Source organism: Halictus rubicundus, chromosome 8 (assembly GCF_050948215.1).
Source record: "Halictus rubicundus isolate RS-2024b chromosome 8, iyHalRubi1_principal, whole genome shotgun sequence".
Classification (NCBI taxonomy): domain Eukaryota; kingdom Metazoa; phylum Arthropoda; class Insecta; order Hymenoptera; family Halictidae; genus Halictus; species Halictus rubicundus.
In genome coordinates this window covers 4952400-4969182 of record NC_135156.1, presented here as the reverse complement: position 1 = coordinate 4969182, position 16783 = coordinate 4952400, and the positions used below count along the sequence as shown (strand labels likewise).

The 16783-nt window shown below is 41.7% G+C and overlaps 1 protein-coding gene across 4 annotated transcripts in view; it reads right to left on the bottom strand.

Annotated features, from left to right (window-relative positions):
• Eag (potassium voltage-gated channel protein ether a go-go) overlaps positions 1–16783 on the bottom strand; it is a 188637-nt gene that overhangs the window by 67048 nt on the left and 104806 nt on the right. The gene's annotated exons all lie outside the window — the stretch shown is intronic.

Here is a 16783-nt window from a genome sequence, read left to right as displayed (position 1 = left end):
TTTTGCTCCAGTTTACTGTACACGAGCTTGCGAATAAGATAAATATTTCTAGGACAGGTTGAACCTTGCTTGCGAAAACAAAAAAAGAATCAACTCGATCGGACATGCGATCTTCGAGATAAAAATTCTCAAGTATGAATGTTCCAACAATCGGAATTATCGTTCGCAGCAAAGACGGTATCTGACATTGTTTATATTTCTCAGAATGATCAAATGAATTTATTGATACTAGAAAAATTGCAATAATACATCAAACCTTGCCGGTTAAAATAAAAAAAGATTCAGCCCGATCGGACAAGTAGTCTCCGCAGTAAAAATTCTGAAGTATGAAAGTTCCAAGACTTGAAATCGTCTTTCGCATCGAGGACGTTATCTAGCTTTGTTTATATTTCTCAGACTGAACAAAAGAATTTATCGATACTAGAAAAATTCCTACCGTAGATCAAACCTTGCCGGTTAAAATAAAAAAAGATTCGGCCCGATCGGACAAGTAGTCTCCGCAGTAAAAATTCTGAAGTATGAAAGTTCCAAGACTTGAAATCGTCTTTCGCATCGAGCACGTTATCTAGCTTTGTTTATATTTCTCAGACTGAACAAAAGAATTTATCGATACTAGAAAAATTCCTACCGTAGATCAAACCTTGCCGGTAAAAATAAAAAAAGATTCGGCCCGATCGGACAAGTAGTCTCGGCGATAAAAATACTCAAGTATGAAAGTTCCAAAGCTTGTAATCGTTTTTCGCATCGAGCACGTTATCTAGCTTTGTTTATATTTCTCAGACTGAACAAAAGAATTTATCGATACTAGAAAAATTCCTACCGTAGATCAAACCTTGCCGGTTAAAATAAAAAAAGATTCAGCCGAATCGGACAAGTAGTCTCCGCAGTAAAAATTCTGAAGTATGAAAGTTCCAAGACTTGAAATCGTCTTTCGCATCGAGGACGTTATCTAGCTTTGTTTATATTTCTCAGACTGAACAAAAGAATTTATCGATACTAGAAAAATTCCTACCGTAGATCAAACCTTGCCGGTAAAAATAAAAAAAGATTCGGCCCGATCCGACAAGTAGTCTCGGCGATAAAAATACTCAAGTATGAAAGTTCCAAAGCTTGTAATCGTTTTTCGCATCGAGCACGTTATCTAGCTTTGTTTATATTTCTCAGACTGAACAAAAGAATTTATCGATACTAGAAAAATTCCTACCCTAGATCAAACTTTGCCGGTTAAAATAAAAAAAGATTCAGCCGAATCGGACAAGTAGTCTCCGCAGTAAAAATTCTGAAGTATGAAAGTTCTAAGACTTGAAATCGTCTTTCGCATCGAGCACGATATCTAGCTTTGTTTATATTTCTCAGACTGAACAAAAGAATTTATCGATACTAGAAAAATTCCTACCGTAGATCAAACCTTGCCGGTAAAAATAAAAAAAGATTCGGCCCGATCGGACAAGTAGTCTCGGCGATAAAAATACTCAAGTATGAAAGTTCCAAAGCTTGTAATCGTTTTTCGCATCGAGCACGTTATCTAGCTTTGTTTATATTTCTCAGACTGAACAAAAGAATTTATCGATACTAGAAAAATTCCTACCGTAGATCAAACCTTGCCGGTTAAAATAAAAAAAGATTCAGCCGAATCGGACAAGTAGTCTCCGCAGTAAAAATTCTTGTTAGGATTAGGGATTGAGAGTGTGCAATAACGAGAACACTGGTGAGATATAAAAACCTTTATTCAAGAATAACTGTAAATTCGGCGCGGTCAAGCGTACGTGCGAACAAGACGCGATGCACTTTCAGAGTGGGGGGAGGACGCGACGAATAACAGAGGAAGACCGCTCGACTCGCCACCAACCTACGACGCTGCAGTTATACCAACTTAAACGTAATGCGGTGGTCGCATTCGGTGATTGGTTCTGACGTCGTACCAACACCCCCCCTCGAGTTGATGGGTCGACACGTCAATCCTGACAATATTAGACGGGCATGCCGAGTCCGCAATGTCTAATACACCACTCGTGTTTCGGTTTAGGGAGGCCCTTAGTGAGTGCATCGGCAATCTGATGTTCCGTAGATTTATGAATTACATGAAATTGCTTCTGCTTCAACATGTCGCGAATGAAGTGGTGCCTTATGTCGATGTGCTTGCTTTTCGCGTGAAAAGTAGGGTTTTCCGCTAATTTGATCGCGCTTAGACTATCGCAGAATACATCTATTTTTCCTAACTCATCGAAACCGAGCTCCTCTAAAAACCTTTTCAAATGTACGCATTCTTTAGCGCATTCCGCCAACGCTATGTACTCCGACTCTGTCGTCGAAAGAGCTATCGTTCTCTGTTTCCTCGCGTCCCATGAAATCGGAGATCCGTGTAGCAGGAAGATGTATCCCGAGTAGGAGCGCCTATCTTCAGAGCTGCTTCCCCAATCTGCATCGACGTATCCGCTAACCGGTCCGGGTTCTGGTCCGTACACCAATCCCAGATCGATGGTCCCCTTTAAATATCGCAGGACCCGCTTCGCGGCCTTCCAGTGCTCCTCGCCATAACAATTATTGAATTGGCCGAGGAAGCTCGCTGCGAAGCTAATGTCGGGTCTGGTTGCGGTCGCCAAGTATGTTAAAGCGCCGACCAGCTCTCGATACGGCAGTTCGGCGATTTCCTGATCTCGCGATTCGTTCTTTTTCAGCTTCAGATTCGCCTGAATAGGTGTAGACACGGGGTTTGATTCGCTCATGCCAAATCTACTCAATAAATCATTGATGTACCCTCTCTGATGCATGGCTATATGATTTTTGCGTTGCGTGAATTCGATACCCAGACAATAGCTGACATTTCCTATGTCTTTGATGTCGAGATGCTTCGAAAGCTCCTGTCCAAGCTTGATGATCGCTCCCCGGTCACGCGACGCGACCAAAATATCGTCCACATAGACGGCTACCATCATCACGTTTTCGCCTGTGTTGACGTGATATAGGCATGGGTCAGAATTAGTTGGAGTCATTCCACAATTTCTCAGAATTTGGTCGATCTTGGCGTGCCAGCTTCTTCCGGCCTGTCTTAGGCCATATAAGGCTTTCTTTAAGAGGCACACTCTGTTGCCCTTCTTGAGATCGGACAACATCTTTCTCGCTTTAAGACCGATAGTGCTTTCTTGTTCGTTCTCAGCTATTCTCTGCAGAATTTCGTGTAAATTCTTCGGTGGTTCCATATATAACTTTTCCTCGAGTTCCCCATTTAAGTAAGCTGTTGTGACGTCAAATTGCCTGATTTGCATTTTGTATGCAGCTGCTAGCGACGTCATCAGTCGGATGGTTCCGATCCGAGCCACTGGTGCAAAAGTTTCTGAAAAATGGACTCCCGGTTGTTGACTGAAGCCTTGTGCCACTAAACGCGCCTTGCGCCTTTCCAAGGTGCCATCCGATCTGAATTTATTTCGAAGCACCATTCGACTTCCTATGACCTTTTCGTTATCAGGGCGACTGACCAGTGTCCATGTATTATTTTTAATGATCGACTTCATCTCGTCATCGATGGCTTTGCACCATTCGTTGGCTTCAGGGCTGCGTAGAGCCTGATTCGCGGGAACTTCGGCGAGATGCCCTTGTTCTTCTTCTACGACGTTCGCATCTCCTGTGACGGTGTGGAATAATCGTCGTGGTCTTCCTCTCATGCCCGTTCTGGTTAGGGCAGGTCTACCGCGACCTCTTCTTGGAGGGACCTGAACGTTCTCTTCTCCTTGAACTTCATGTGTACTTGGTTCGATAGTGTTGTATAGTTCAATATCCATGTGATGGGTTGCGGACGCGTCTTCGTCCTCGACTTCTGGTTGCTCTTCTGGAGCGAAATCTTTGAAGTTGCTTGTGCGTTGTGGCGTCTCATCAACGAATTTTACGTCCCTGCTGATAATAATTTTCCTGTCGTCCGTCGACCAGATTCGAAAACCCTTGCATTCCTCAGCGTATCCAAGAAATAAGCCTTTCTTTCCACGGGGATCAAATTTTCCTCTTCCTGGCTCTCTGTTGAGAAAATATACACGGCTACCGAAAACTCGAAAATGATTTACGTCGGGTACATTCCCGGTCCATACCTCGTACGGGGTTCGCCCGTTTAAACTACTGGAAGGTGAACGGTTTCGAATATAATTCGCCGTATTAACAGCCTCTGCCCAGAAAGAAGGGGGAAGACCGAATTCCATCATTAGACATCTGGCCATCTCTACGAGCGTTCGATTTCTTCGTTCGGCCACTCCGTTTTGTTCCGGGTTGTATGGAATGGTCAATCTTCGAGTTATTCCATTCTTCTTCAGGTAATTTTCGATGTCGTGACTTGTGAACTCTTTTCCGTTATCGGATTGTAAGCATTTAACGCTCGTTCCCTTTTGCTTTTCAACGAGCGCAATGTATTCCGTGATCGCTTTTAATGCGTCTGATTTAGCGTTCAAAAAACGTACTTCGCACCACCTAGATTTATCGTCAATAAATTCTATAAAATATTTCGCACGACCGAGTGATTCGACACGCATAGGCCCGCATAAGTCCGTGTGAATTATATCTAATACGTTTGTTGCCCTGTTCGACTTTTTGGGAAATGGTTTCCGCGTCATTTTTCCCGCCGCACAAACGTTACAATTTAATTCGCGAATTACGTCTCCGTGTTGGATTCCGAGTATTGCCCCGCCGCGCTTAGCGTTTATGATATCTTTTACATTTACGTGGCCCATTCGCCGGTGCCATAATTCGAGCGCGTCGTCGGGCTTCGACGCATTCGCGGCGTTGCATGCATCTGTTTGATATTCGCGTATATAATATAAGTCGCCGATTCGCTCCGCGCATAATTTCACATCGCCGTTCGCGGTTGAAACAAATGCCTTATCCTTTTTAAAATGAACTTCTAGCCCTTTGTCGGTTATTTTGCTTACTGACAATAAATTAGTTCTGAGATCGGGTACGTGTAAAGCATTGCCGAGAAAAATATTCTTTCTTTTGCCGAAAACGTCGGCTTCTAAATGTACCGTTCCCATTGCAGTGACTTCGGTTGACGAATTGTTGGCAAGGTTCAAAACACCGCGATCTGTATTACCTACTTCACTAAAATTATTTAGTTCGTGACATAAATGTGACGTCGCGCCACTATCGAGGCACCATTTTCGATCGCTTTTTCGATCGTAGTCGATCGAGTCGGCACGTGAGACGACAACGGTATTCAAACATACATCTTCAGCACATCTCGCGGATTCTCTATTGTTCACTCTCGCGTAGCATTCGTTCGCGGTATGACCCACACGGTTGCACTTATAACATCGAATTACAGATTTATTCGGTCGTTTGAATTTTGGATTACCGTTCCTATTGGGCGCTTCGCTCCGCTCCCGCCAATCGCGCGCGTTCGCGTGTTTTCTCGCCAACATGGCGTCCGATGACGACGACGACGCCACCGCGCGTATTTCGCTTTTTCGCGCGTCGTTCTCCTCTACAATTTTTATACGTAGGGCCTCGGGCTTCGGTAATTCGTCGCGTGACTCGATGGCGCATCGAAAGTTCTCGAAACTCGCGGGTAAACTATAAAGCAACATGATCGCTAGTAAATCGGGATGTACGTTAACGTCCATATCGGCTAATTTATCGACGGTATCGAAGAAATCATTCAAATGCTCACGCACGTCGCTGTTGTCCGCCATCCTTTGCAGCGTCAGCTTCTTCAGCAGCGTGGCTTTTCTGGCCGGTCCCGTCGATTGATAGATGGCTTGGAGCTTTAGCCATGTCTCGTTTGATGTCTCGCAATTTTTAATTTGCTTCAGCTCGCTCGGGCTGATGGCCAAGATAAGGTCGGACATAGCCTTGCCGTCGTTTCTCGTCCATGCGTCCGTGGCGGCGGCATTCTCGTTTGTCGCCTCTGGTTTTACAGCTGTCCCGTTTGCATAGCCCCACAGATCGTTCCTTATTAGGATAGCTTTCATCTGGAGCTTCCACGTATCGTAATTATTTTTATTTAATAGTTCGATCCTCACTGTTCCCGGTACACTCATTATCGTTCTGCACGTGGACCGTTACGTCGCTCACGAGAAAAAAAAGAGAAATTGATATTTTAAATACTTTTTAGTCGCGTATCTCTGGGCCCATAACCTGTTAGGATTAGGGATTGAGAGTGTGCAATAACGAGAACACTGGTGAGATATAAAAACCTTTATTCAAGAATAACTGTAAATTCGGCGCGGTCAAGCGTACGTGCGAACAAGACGCGATGCACTTTCAGAGTGGGGGGAGGACGCGACGAATAACAGAGGAAGACCGCTCGACTCGCCACCAACCTACGACGCTGCAGTTATACCAACTTAAACGTAATGCGGTGGTCGCATTCGGTGATTGGTTCTGACGTCGTACCAACAATTCTGAAGTATGAAAGTTCCAAGACTTGAAATCGTCTTTCGCATCGAGGACGTTATCTAGCTTTGTTTATATTTCTCAGACTGAACAAAAGAATTTATCGATACTAGAAAAATTCCTACCGTAGATCAAACCTTGCCGGTAAAAATAAAAAAAGATTCGGCCCGATCGGACAAGTAGTCTCGGCGATAAAAATACTCAAGTATGAAAGTTCCAAAGCTTGTAATCGTTTTTCGCATCGAGCACGTTATCTAGCTTTGTTTATATTTCTCAGACTGAACAAAAGAATTTATCGATACTAGAAAAATTCCTACCGTAGATCAAACCTTGCCGGTTAAAATAAAAAAAGATTCAGCCGAATCGGACAAGTAGTCTCCGCAGTAAAAATTCTGAAGTATGAAAGTTCCAAGACTTGAAATCGTCTTTCGCATCGAGGACGTTATCTAGCTTTGTTTATATTTCTCAGACTGAACAAAAGAATTTATCGATACTAGAAAAATTCCTACCGTAGATCAAACCTTGCCGGTAAAAATAAAAAAAGATTCGGCCCGATCCGACAAGTAGTCTCGGCGATAAAAATACTCAAGTATGAAAGTTCCAAAGCTTGTAATCGTTTTTCGCATCGAGCACGTTATCTAGCTTTGTTTATATTTCTCAGACTGAACAAAAGAATTTATCGATACTAGAAAAATTCCTACCGTAGATCAAACCTTGCCGGTTAAAATAAAAAAAGATTCAGCCGAATCGGACAAGTAGTCTCCGCAGTAAAAATTCTGAAGTATGAAAGTTCCAAGACTTGAAATCGTCTTTCGCATCGAGGACGTTATCTAGCTTTGTTTATATTTCTCAGACTGAACAAAAGAATTTATCGATACTAGAAAAATTCCTACCGTAGATCAAACCTTGCCGGTTAAAATAAAAAAAGATTCGGCCCGATCGGACAAGTAGTCTCCGCAGTAAAAATTCTGAAGTATGAAAGTTCCAAGACTTGAAATCGTCTTTCGCATCGAGCACGTTATCTAGCTTTGTTTATATTTCTCAGACTGAACAAAAGAATTTATCGATACTAGAAAAATTCCTACCGTAGATCAAACCTTGCCGGTTAAAATAAAAAAAGATTCAGCCGAATCGGACAAGTAGTCTCCGCAGTAAAAATTCTGAAGTATGAAAGTTCCAAGACTTGAAATCGTCTTTCGCATCGAGGACGTTATCTAGCTTTGTTTATATTTCTCAGACTGAACAAAAGAATTTATCGATACTAGAAAAATTCCTACCGTAGATCAAACCTTGCCGGTTAAAATAAAAAAAGATTCGGCCCGATCGGACAAGTAGTCTCCGCAGTAAAAATTCTGAAGTATGAAAGTTCCAAGACTTGAAATCGTCTTTCGCATCGAGCACGTTATCTAGCTTTGTTTATATTTCTCAGACTGAACAAAAGAATTTATCGATACTAGAAAAATTCCTACCGTAGATCAAACCTTGCCGGTTAAAATAAAAAAAGATTCAGCCGAATCGGACAAGTAGTCTCCGCAGTAAAAATTCTGAAGTATGAAAGTTCCAAGACTTGAAATCGTCTTTCGCATCGAGGACGTTATCTAGCTTTGTTTATATTTCTCAGACTGAACAAAAGAATTTATCGATACTAGAAAAATTCCTACCGTAGATCAAACCTTGCCGGTAAAAATAAAAAAAGATTCGGCCCGATCGGACAAGTAGTCTCGGCGATAAAAATACTCAAGTATGAAAGTTCCAAAGCTTGTAATCGTTTTTCGCATCGAGCACGTTATCTAGCTTTGTTTATATTTCTCAGACTGAACAAAAGAATTTATCGATACTAGAAAAATTCCTACCGTAGATCAAACCTTGCCGGTTAAAATAAAAAAAGATTCAGCCGAATCGGACAAGTAGTCTCCGCAGTAAAAATTCTGAAGTATGAAAGTTCCAAGACTTGAAATCGTCTTTCGCATCGAGGACGTTATCTAGCTTTGTTTATATTTCTCAGACTGAACAAAAGAATTTATCGATACTAGAAAAATTCCTACCGTAGATCAAACCTTGCCGGTTAAAATAAAAAAAGATTCGGCCCGATCGGACAAGTAGTCTCCGCAGTAAAAATTCTGAAGTATGAAAGTTCCAAGACTTGAAATCGTCTTTCGCATCGAGCACGTTATCTAGCTTTGTTTATATTTCTCAGACTGAACAAAAGAATTTATCGATACTAGAAAAATTCCTACCGTAGATCAAACCTTGCCGGTTAAAATAAAAAAAGATTCAGCCGAATCGGACAAGTAGTCTCCGCAGTAAAAATTCTGAAGTATGAAAGTTCCAAGACTTGAAATCGTCTTTCGCATCGAGGACGTTATCTAGCTTTGTTTATATTTCTCAGACTGAACAAAAGAATTTATCGATACTAGAAAAATTCCTACCGTAGATCAAACCTTGCCGGTTAAAATAAAAAAAGATTCGGCCCGATCGGACAAGTAGTCTCCGCAGTAAAAATTCTGAAGTATGAAAGTTCCAAGACTTGAAATCGTCTTTCGCATCGAGCACGTTATCTAGCTTTGTTTATATTTCTCAGACTGAACAAAAGAATTTATCGATACTAGAAAAATTCCTACCGTAGATCAAACCTTGCCGGTTAAAATAAAAAAAGATTCAGCCGAATCGGACAAGTAGTCTCCGCAGTAAAAATTCTGAAGTATGAAAGTTCCAAGACTTGAAATCGTCTTTCGCATCGAGGACGTTATCTAGCTTTGTTTATATTTCTCAGACTGAACAAAAGAATTTATCGATACTAGAAAAATTCCTACCGTAGATCAAACCTTGCCGGTTAAAATAAAAAAAGATTCGGCCCGATCGGACAAGTAGTCTCCGCAGTAAAAATTCTGAAGTATGAAAGTTCCAAGACTTGAAATCGTCTTTCGCATCGAGCACGTTATCTAGCTTTGTTTATATTTCTCAGACTGAACAAAAGAATTTATCGATACTAGAAAAATTCCTACCCTAGATCAAACTTTGCCGGTTAAAATAAAAAAAGATTCAGCCGAATCGGACAAGTAGTCTCCGCAGTAAAAATTCTGAAGTATGAAAGTTCTAAGACTTGAAATCGTCTTTCGCATCGAGCACGATATCTAGCTTTGTTTATATTTCTCAGACTGAACAAAAGAATTTATCGATACTAGAAAAATTCCTACCGTAGATCAAACCTTGCCGGTAAAAATAAAAAAAGATTCGGCCCGATCGGACAAGTAGTCTCGGCGATAAAAATACTCAAGTATGAAAGTTCCAAAGCTTGTAATCGTTTTTCGCATCGAGCACGTTATCTAGCTTTGTTTATATTTCTCAGACTGAACAAAAGAATTTATCGATACTAGAAAAATTCCTACCGTAGATCAAACCTTGCCGGTTAAAATAAAAAAAGATTCAGCCGAATCGGACAAGTAGTCTCCGCAGTAAAAATTCTGAAGTATGAAAGTTCCAAGACTTGAAATCGTCTTTCGCATCGAGGACGTTATCTAGCTTTGTTTATATTTCTCAGACTGAACAAAAGAATTTATCGATACTAGAAAAATTCCTACCGTAGATCAAACCTTGCCGGTTAAAATAAAAAAAGATTCGGCCCGATCGGACAAGTAGTCTCCGCAGTAAAAATTCTGAAGTATGAAAGTTCCAAGACTTGAAATCGTCTTTCGCATCGAGCACGTTATCTAGCTTTGTTTATATTTCTCAGACTGAACAAAAGAATTTATCGATACTAGAAAAATTCCTACCGTAGATCAAACCTTGCCGGTTAAAATAAAAAAAGATTCAGCCGAATCGGACAAGTAGTCTCCGCAGTAAAAATTCTGAAGTATGAAAGTTCCAAGACTTGAAATCGTCTTTCGCATCGAGCACGATATCTAGCTTTGTTTATATTTCTCAGACTGAACAAAAGAATTTATCGATACTAGAAAAATTCCTACCGTAGATCAAACCTTGCCGGTAAAAATAAAAAAAGATTCGGCCCGATCGGACAAGTAGTCTCGGCGATAAAAATACTCAAGTATGAAAGTTCCAAAGCTTGTAATCGTTTTTCGCATCGAGCACGTTATCTAGCTTTGTTTATATTTCTCAGACTGAACAAAAGAATTTATCGATACTAGAAAAATTCCTACCGTAGATCAAACCTTGCCGGTTAAAATAAAAAAAGATTCAGCCGAATCGGACAAGTAGTCTCCGCAGTAAAAATTCTGAAGTATGAAAGTTCCAAGACTTGAAATCGTCTTTCGCATCGAGGACGTTATCTAGCTTTGTTTATATTTCTCAGACTGAACAAAAGAATTTATCGATACTAGAAAAATTCCTACCGTAGATCAAACCTTGCCGGTTAAAATAAAAAAAGATTCGGCCCGATCGGACAAGTAGTCTCCGCAGTAAAAATTCTGAAGTATGAAAGTTCCAAGACTTGAAATCGTCTTTCGCATCGAGCACGTTATCTAGCTTTGTTTATATTTCTCAGACTGAACAAAAGAATTTATCGATACTAGAAAAATTCCTACCGTAGATCAAACCTTGCTGGTTAAAATAAAAAAAGATTCAGCCGAATCGGACAAGTAGTCTCCGCAGTAAAAATTCTGAAGTATGAAAGTTCCAAGACTTGAAATCGTCTTTCGCATCGAGCACGATATCTAGCTTTGTTTATATTTCTCAGACTGAACAAAAGAATTTATCGATACTAGAAAAATTCCTACCATAGATCAAACCTTGCCGGTTAAAATAAAAAAAGATTCGGCCCGATCGGACAAGTAGTCTCGGCGATAAAAATACTCAAGTATGAAAGTTCCAAGACTTGTAATCGTTTTTCGCATCGAGCACGTTATCTAGCTTTGTTTATATTTCTCAGACTGAACAAAAGAATTCATCGATACTAGAAAAATTCCTAACATAAGTCAAACCTTGCCGGTTAAAATAAAAAAAGATTCGGCCCGATCGGACAAGTAGTCTCGGCGATAAAAATACTCAAGTATGAAAGTTCCAAGACTTGTAATCGATTTTCGCATCGAGCACGTTATCTAGCTTTGTTTATATTTCTCAGACTGAACAAAAGAATTCATCGATACTAGAAAAATTCCTAACATAAGTCAAACCTTGCCGGTTAAAATAAAAAAAGATAAAAACTCCGCGATAAAAATTCTGAACTAAACCTTGTTCCGTCCGCGCGGATCCGTTAATTATTATTAATTATTTATTTATTTCTGGAACACGGTTCCCCGACGACGTCCACGTACGGTCGCGAGGTAAGAAGGCCACCTTGAAAACGAGCGTTGACTACGCTGGGCGGGGAGAAGGTCGGGCCGGCTTTAGTAACGTTATATTTATCGGGCGGCGTAATCGATAGTTCGTCTCCCAGGTAAACAGTGTGGGTGCAATCGTTATTTCGGGGGCAGTAGCGCGTCGTTGCATGTCCGTACTTGAACCACTTACGGCTCTGAGAACGAACCTCGGCTGGTTCCCATGATCGCTCGTCGAAGGTGGACACGCGTGAAAAAAAATTCATGCGTCCTCCTAGCGCGTCGAGACGCAAATGCTATAACGATAGGATCCCCATCGCAGCAACCAAATGGAAGTTTCTCATGGAAATGAAGCACGCGTTGCACCGGACGCTTGCACGGCTTCGCTGCAGGCTCAATAGTAATAAAATCAAAATATTAACAGTATTGTACGGTTTCGTTGCTCGCTCCGGACCGCTTCCACTTGTGTCTGACCAACGCGGGCCTTCCCTACTTGAATCGGTTTCATTAGTCGTAGACTCGTTCCACTTGCTTTTGCGGATGTCACGCTGATTAATAGCCTACGAGTCTTACGCGACTATGATCAATAGACTGCGGGTGTTTGCGCAAAATTGTCCACTGTAAATAAATACTATAGCACTACAAGTAAATAAAATTTACTCGTTTTTACTCGCATTTATTCCCACAGTTCCCACGCAAGCGTCCTCGCAATTGCAATGATTGCAGAATAAAAACTCGGTAAATCAAGCGCCAATTAACAAAATTAATTACACGGACTAATTCGGAGTAGAGGTTCCGCAAACTATTGTCAGAGGCGTTGTAGTCGATCGAGGAAGCCGCTAATTAGTAATTAAGAGTGTTCCTTACCGGGTGGTTGTGGGAGAAGCGATGCAATTTCGCTGCTCGAGAGAAAATTGAATTGTTTGCAGCAAACATTATTTGCGCGGAGAAAGTTTAAATGCTCCCTAACGATATCGAATCATCGTATCGGCTTTGATCGAATAAAGTTACATCGTTCCCGATCATCGTCCCGGATCGTAGAGTGCCTCGATCGCGGTATTCTTTTGTTCCTTTCGTTCCTCGGACTTCCGGAATCGAAAACAATCGATTCTATCGCCTTTAAAGCGAGTCTCGCATTTCCCCTTTGCAATCCTGCTCTCTTCTCGCTCCTCTCGGCTTCTCGATTTCATCGAGTCACACCTCTCTCTTTCTCTCTCTCTCTCTCTCTCTCTCTCTCTCTCTCTCTCGTCTTCTCTGTTCCTTCGAGTTTCCAAACTGTTCTCTTTGTCGCGCGGCGGAATTGAAAACGGAAAATTCGAAACGTCGAATGAAATTCGCGAGATCGAATATTCTGGCTTTATGCCACTGAAGAAAATTATTCATCAAACGTTTGCCATGTTTCCCATCAATAACTGATGGAATACAATAGCATGCATTGAAAGATCGTTTGAAAATTGTACTTCATAAAATATTTAAGCATTGCTGTGTTCACAACTTCACCGAATCTCATTAAACACGTCAGACCGTTGTCGCGAACTTTAAACAGAATATTTACGAGGTACGTGCTAATTGTTAACACGTTGAGTGCCAGGCCGAATAATTTTAGACAAATACATAATTGAATTCGTTTTATTGAACAACAGATATCTCGTGAAGAATCTACCTTGTACACTGCGGATTTGATGCGTTTATAACAAAAGTGCGTAGGTTAAACAACGTTTAAAACATTTAAAAATTATTAGGAGAAGAAATAAATTTTTATTCAGTTCCAGTACCTTGTAAATGCAGCAGAAAATTTGTATTTCGCATAAAAATCCGCAGTCCAAGTTTCGAATTTGTCAATTGGAACTTTTGGAGAAACGTGATCTATAGTATCTGCGTCCTTGAAAATCTGTTTCAATTATTCAATAAAACTTCGCGTTACTACTTCCCTGTTGCTGATATTTGCCTATTGGAAAAAACCTAATGAACATTGTTGCAGAAACCATGTAATTGCAGACTTGAAAATTCGTAGCAGTCGTCTACAAGGGCATGAAACTTTCGGAAGTGCAATTTCACTGAAAAGCGAGCATGCACGACTCTTTCCCCAAGGTTCGCAATTACCGCAATAGAAAACGTAGGGCAAGAGGTTTACACGTTCGCTGGCAACACTAATTCCAACAACAGCCTTCATAGCTGAAATAATCTATTAAATGCGACATGTCTGATAACATGCGATAAAATTATTGTCGAAGAACGATTATTATTCTCCTTACTCTGAATATATTAACAAATTATCTCCTGGCCCTCGCAGTTATTATTTGCAACTATTGTTTTACCAAATTTTTCACTGGGATCATCGATCACTTATAAAGGGGGTGTAACTGTATGGAAAATATTTTTGAATACGTTTCGATTGTTTGCAAATGAACATCAAATATATATGAAGACGAAGCCACGAATTAATTTGTACACCTAGTGATTTTAAATAACGATAAAAATTATACGATAGAAATTAATTTGTTTTCTTTTACGTAGAAAATCATCAAAGTCACAGGTTTGCGACGATGATAGCGTTAAGGCAGTTTGGCGTGAGACGCAAATCTGTTGCGGATCGGAGCGACTTTCGAGAGACTTTCTCTCGACGGGATTCGATAATGCGAGTTGGGAAGATCGATCGAGGGATCGGTCGCAGCTTTCGGTTGTTTACTCAGGCTAGATCCAAGCAGAAATCACGCGGCGCTGGCGTCCAAGGGTAGATTAGCCGTTTCACGTGAAAGGGGAAAGATGTTCGAGGATCGGTACGAGCACTTCGTTGGCCTCTAAGTAGAAAAGTCCATTAAACAGCAGGCGGTACGTGCGTGCGCGTGCACGTGCGTGCGACCGTTCCTTTACGTTCTGCGCTCTCTGTGTGCTGCTGCTGGTTCTCGTACAATCGAGAAAATCAAATCGTTCTCTTCTCTCTACCTCTCTCTCTCTCTCTCTCTCTCTCTCTCTCTCTCTCTCTCTCTCTCTCTCTCTCTCTCTCTCTTTCTCTCGCGAACTCGATCGCGTGCGTCACGCTGGACTAGCTCGATAAAGATCGGCCCGCTCGATAAACAGGAGAATTTCATTTCGCAACAAATAACGGCAATTACATTCACCGTTTCTGTAATAACAGCTTGTTAAATCGGTGCTCTCTTTGTTCGAGCGCGAACTTTACCACAATCGCTGAACAGCTTTTCGAACCTTGAATCTTCTCGCTTTAATCCCATTGGTCGGTCGATTACGGACCAATGGCGCTATCCACGAATGACGCTGTGGTACTTGTACACAAAGAGTTGATGGTACACAAGAGTTAAAAAGTTAAAAGAGTTGAAAACTGCTAAGGATTTAAGAATATCCATACCAAGAATATCCATGTCCTATATCTCGACTTATTAAAATCATAAATGAAAGAAAGGGATCTGGCTCTGATTTGCAAATGAGACGGGACATGTTTATTTTGCATAAAGATCCACAGTCTAGTAATAGTCCGAGGCGATCTATGACAGTCAAGTAAAAACGGTCTACAATGATCAGGTGCAAGTATAAATAGTTTACGATCATCAGTGGACTGCGGATTTTTATGCAAAATTATCGCACCTGCTTCAACTGCAAGAAACAGTAGCCGAAGATTGTTTAATGCTTTGGTAAAGTTAATAAGTTGGAAATAATGTGTTGGCATTATTAACACTACAACTACCGGACCAGTCGAAATGACTGGTTCCTGATTTTTTCTTTTACAATTATTGAAATTGTAAAAATGTCTTCATCGGAAATTTTTTAATGAACCTCTTCATTGAAGCACATATTACAATAAAAATTGTATGAAGTCTGAATGGGCACAGTCTTGTCACTGTTGCAAAGCAATATACGTCAGTCGCATTTATTGCTCGGTAGTTCTAGTGTTAAATTCATTTTACGCAATTCAGAAGTATCGGACGCAAGTAGAAGCAATCTCGGAAAGTCAGACGCAAGTAGTACCGGTTGACTGGCGTGCTGTCTGATCGATATAGACCCACTCTACTAGTTGCTGGCACAGTCTACTCCACGACCGTCGACGCGTACAATGTAATGAAACTGTCAACGGTGTCGACTATAGTTATCTATTAAAAATTCACTCGGTACGTCTGACCAACGCAAGCCTATTCCACTGGCGACGCATCGAATCGTCGGGAACACGAGTACTCGCGAGCCTTCGGATCACAGCAGTAAAAACGTTACGTTTAATTAGCGTGCTCTTTACGTGTTCCCCGGCAGCTTATTGGTCCTCCCTCTGCTTAAGTATGAGTTGCGGATATATTTACGCGGCCGCGACACGCTCGAACTACGTAAGGCGCAATTAAACGTGTTCGGTTTGATAAATATTAATGAAACGGCCGCTTTGTTTCAGCTCCATGGACCCCGGCACGGCCGGAATACATTTCGTTCCTAACCCAGATACGTCCAAATTTTTTATTACCTCGCAAAATATTAATCGTCCTTCGCGCGGAACTCTCCCGGTAATTGCCTCGCGAGTGATCCTCGCTGGAAGGTTGTCGAGTAGGCTAATTTTCCGAAGAAATGCTCGTGGAGACTCGGGGAGGAAAGTTTGATGGGACGTGTTCGCGAAATCGTTTAGGGTTTCGTGACGGGGAAAACGACGCGTTTTATTACGCACCCGACACGAGGCGAGGCGAGGCGAGGCAACGCGAGGCGAAGCGAGGCGAGCGTGCTCGCCCGAGTAAGGTCAGCCCCGTGTTTCAGCTGCTTAATCTTGATTCGCACGCGAGTTTTCAGCCACGACCGAAGCCGGATCGCTGGGTCAAGGTGCAGCCAATGCAGTTGCAGTTGCACGCACTCCGCCGTCACGGCTGCGCTCCTGTCGCACCTGTCGCAACGCGGACCAACGGATTTCGTGTCGGGACACTTCCCTGACTTTCGACCCTGCGAATCGATCCCCCGTAAATCAGAGCAATCGGGCAGTTCACTGTGCCCACCTTATTCCTCCGGGAAGAAAACTATGCTCGACACTATCCTTCACGCTGGGTTCGCCGGACCCCTCATTACGACGGGTTCTAATATTTTTTATGCACTATTGTTGAGATTGTAAAGATCCATGAGGAATTATTCAACGAATTTATTTCTTCAGGTGTACA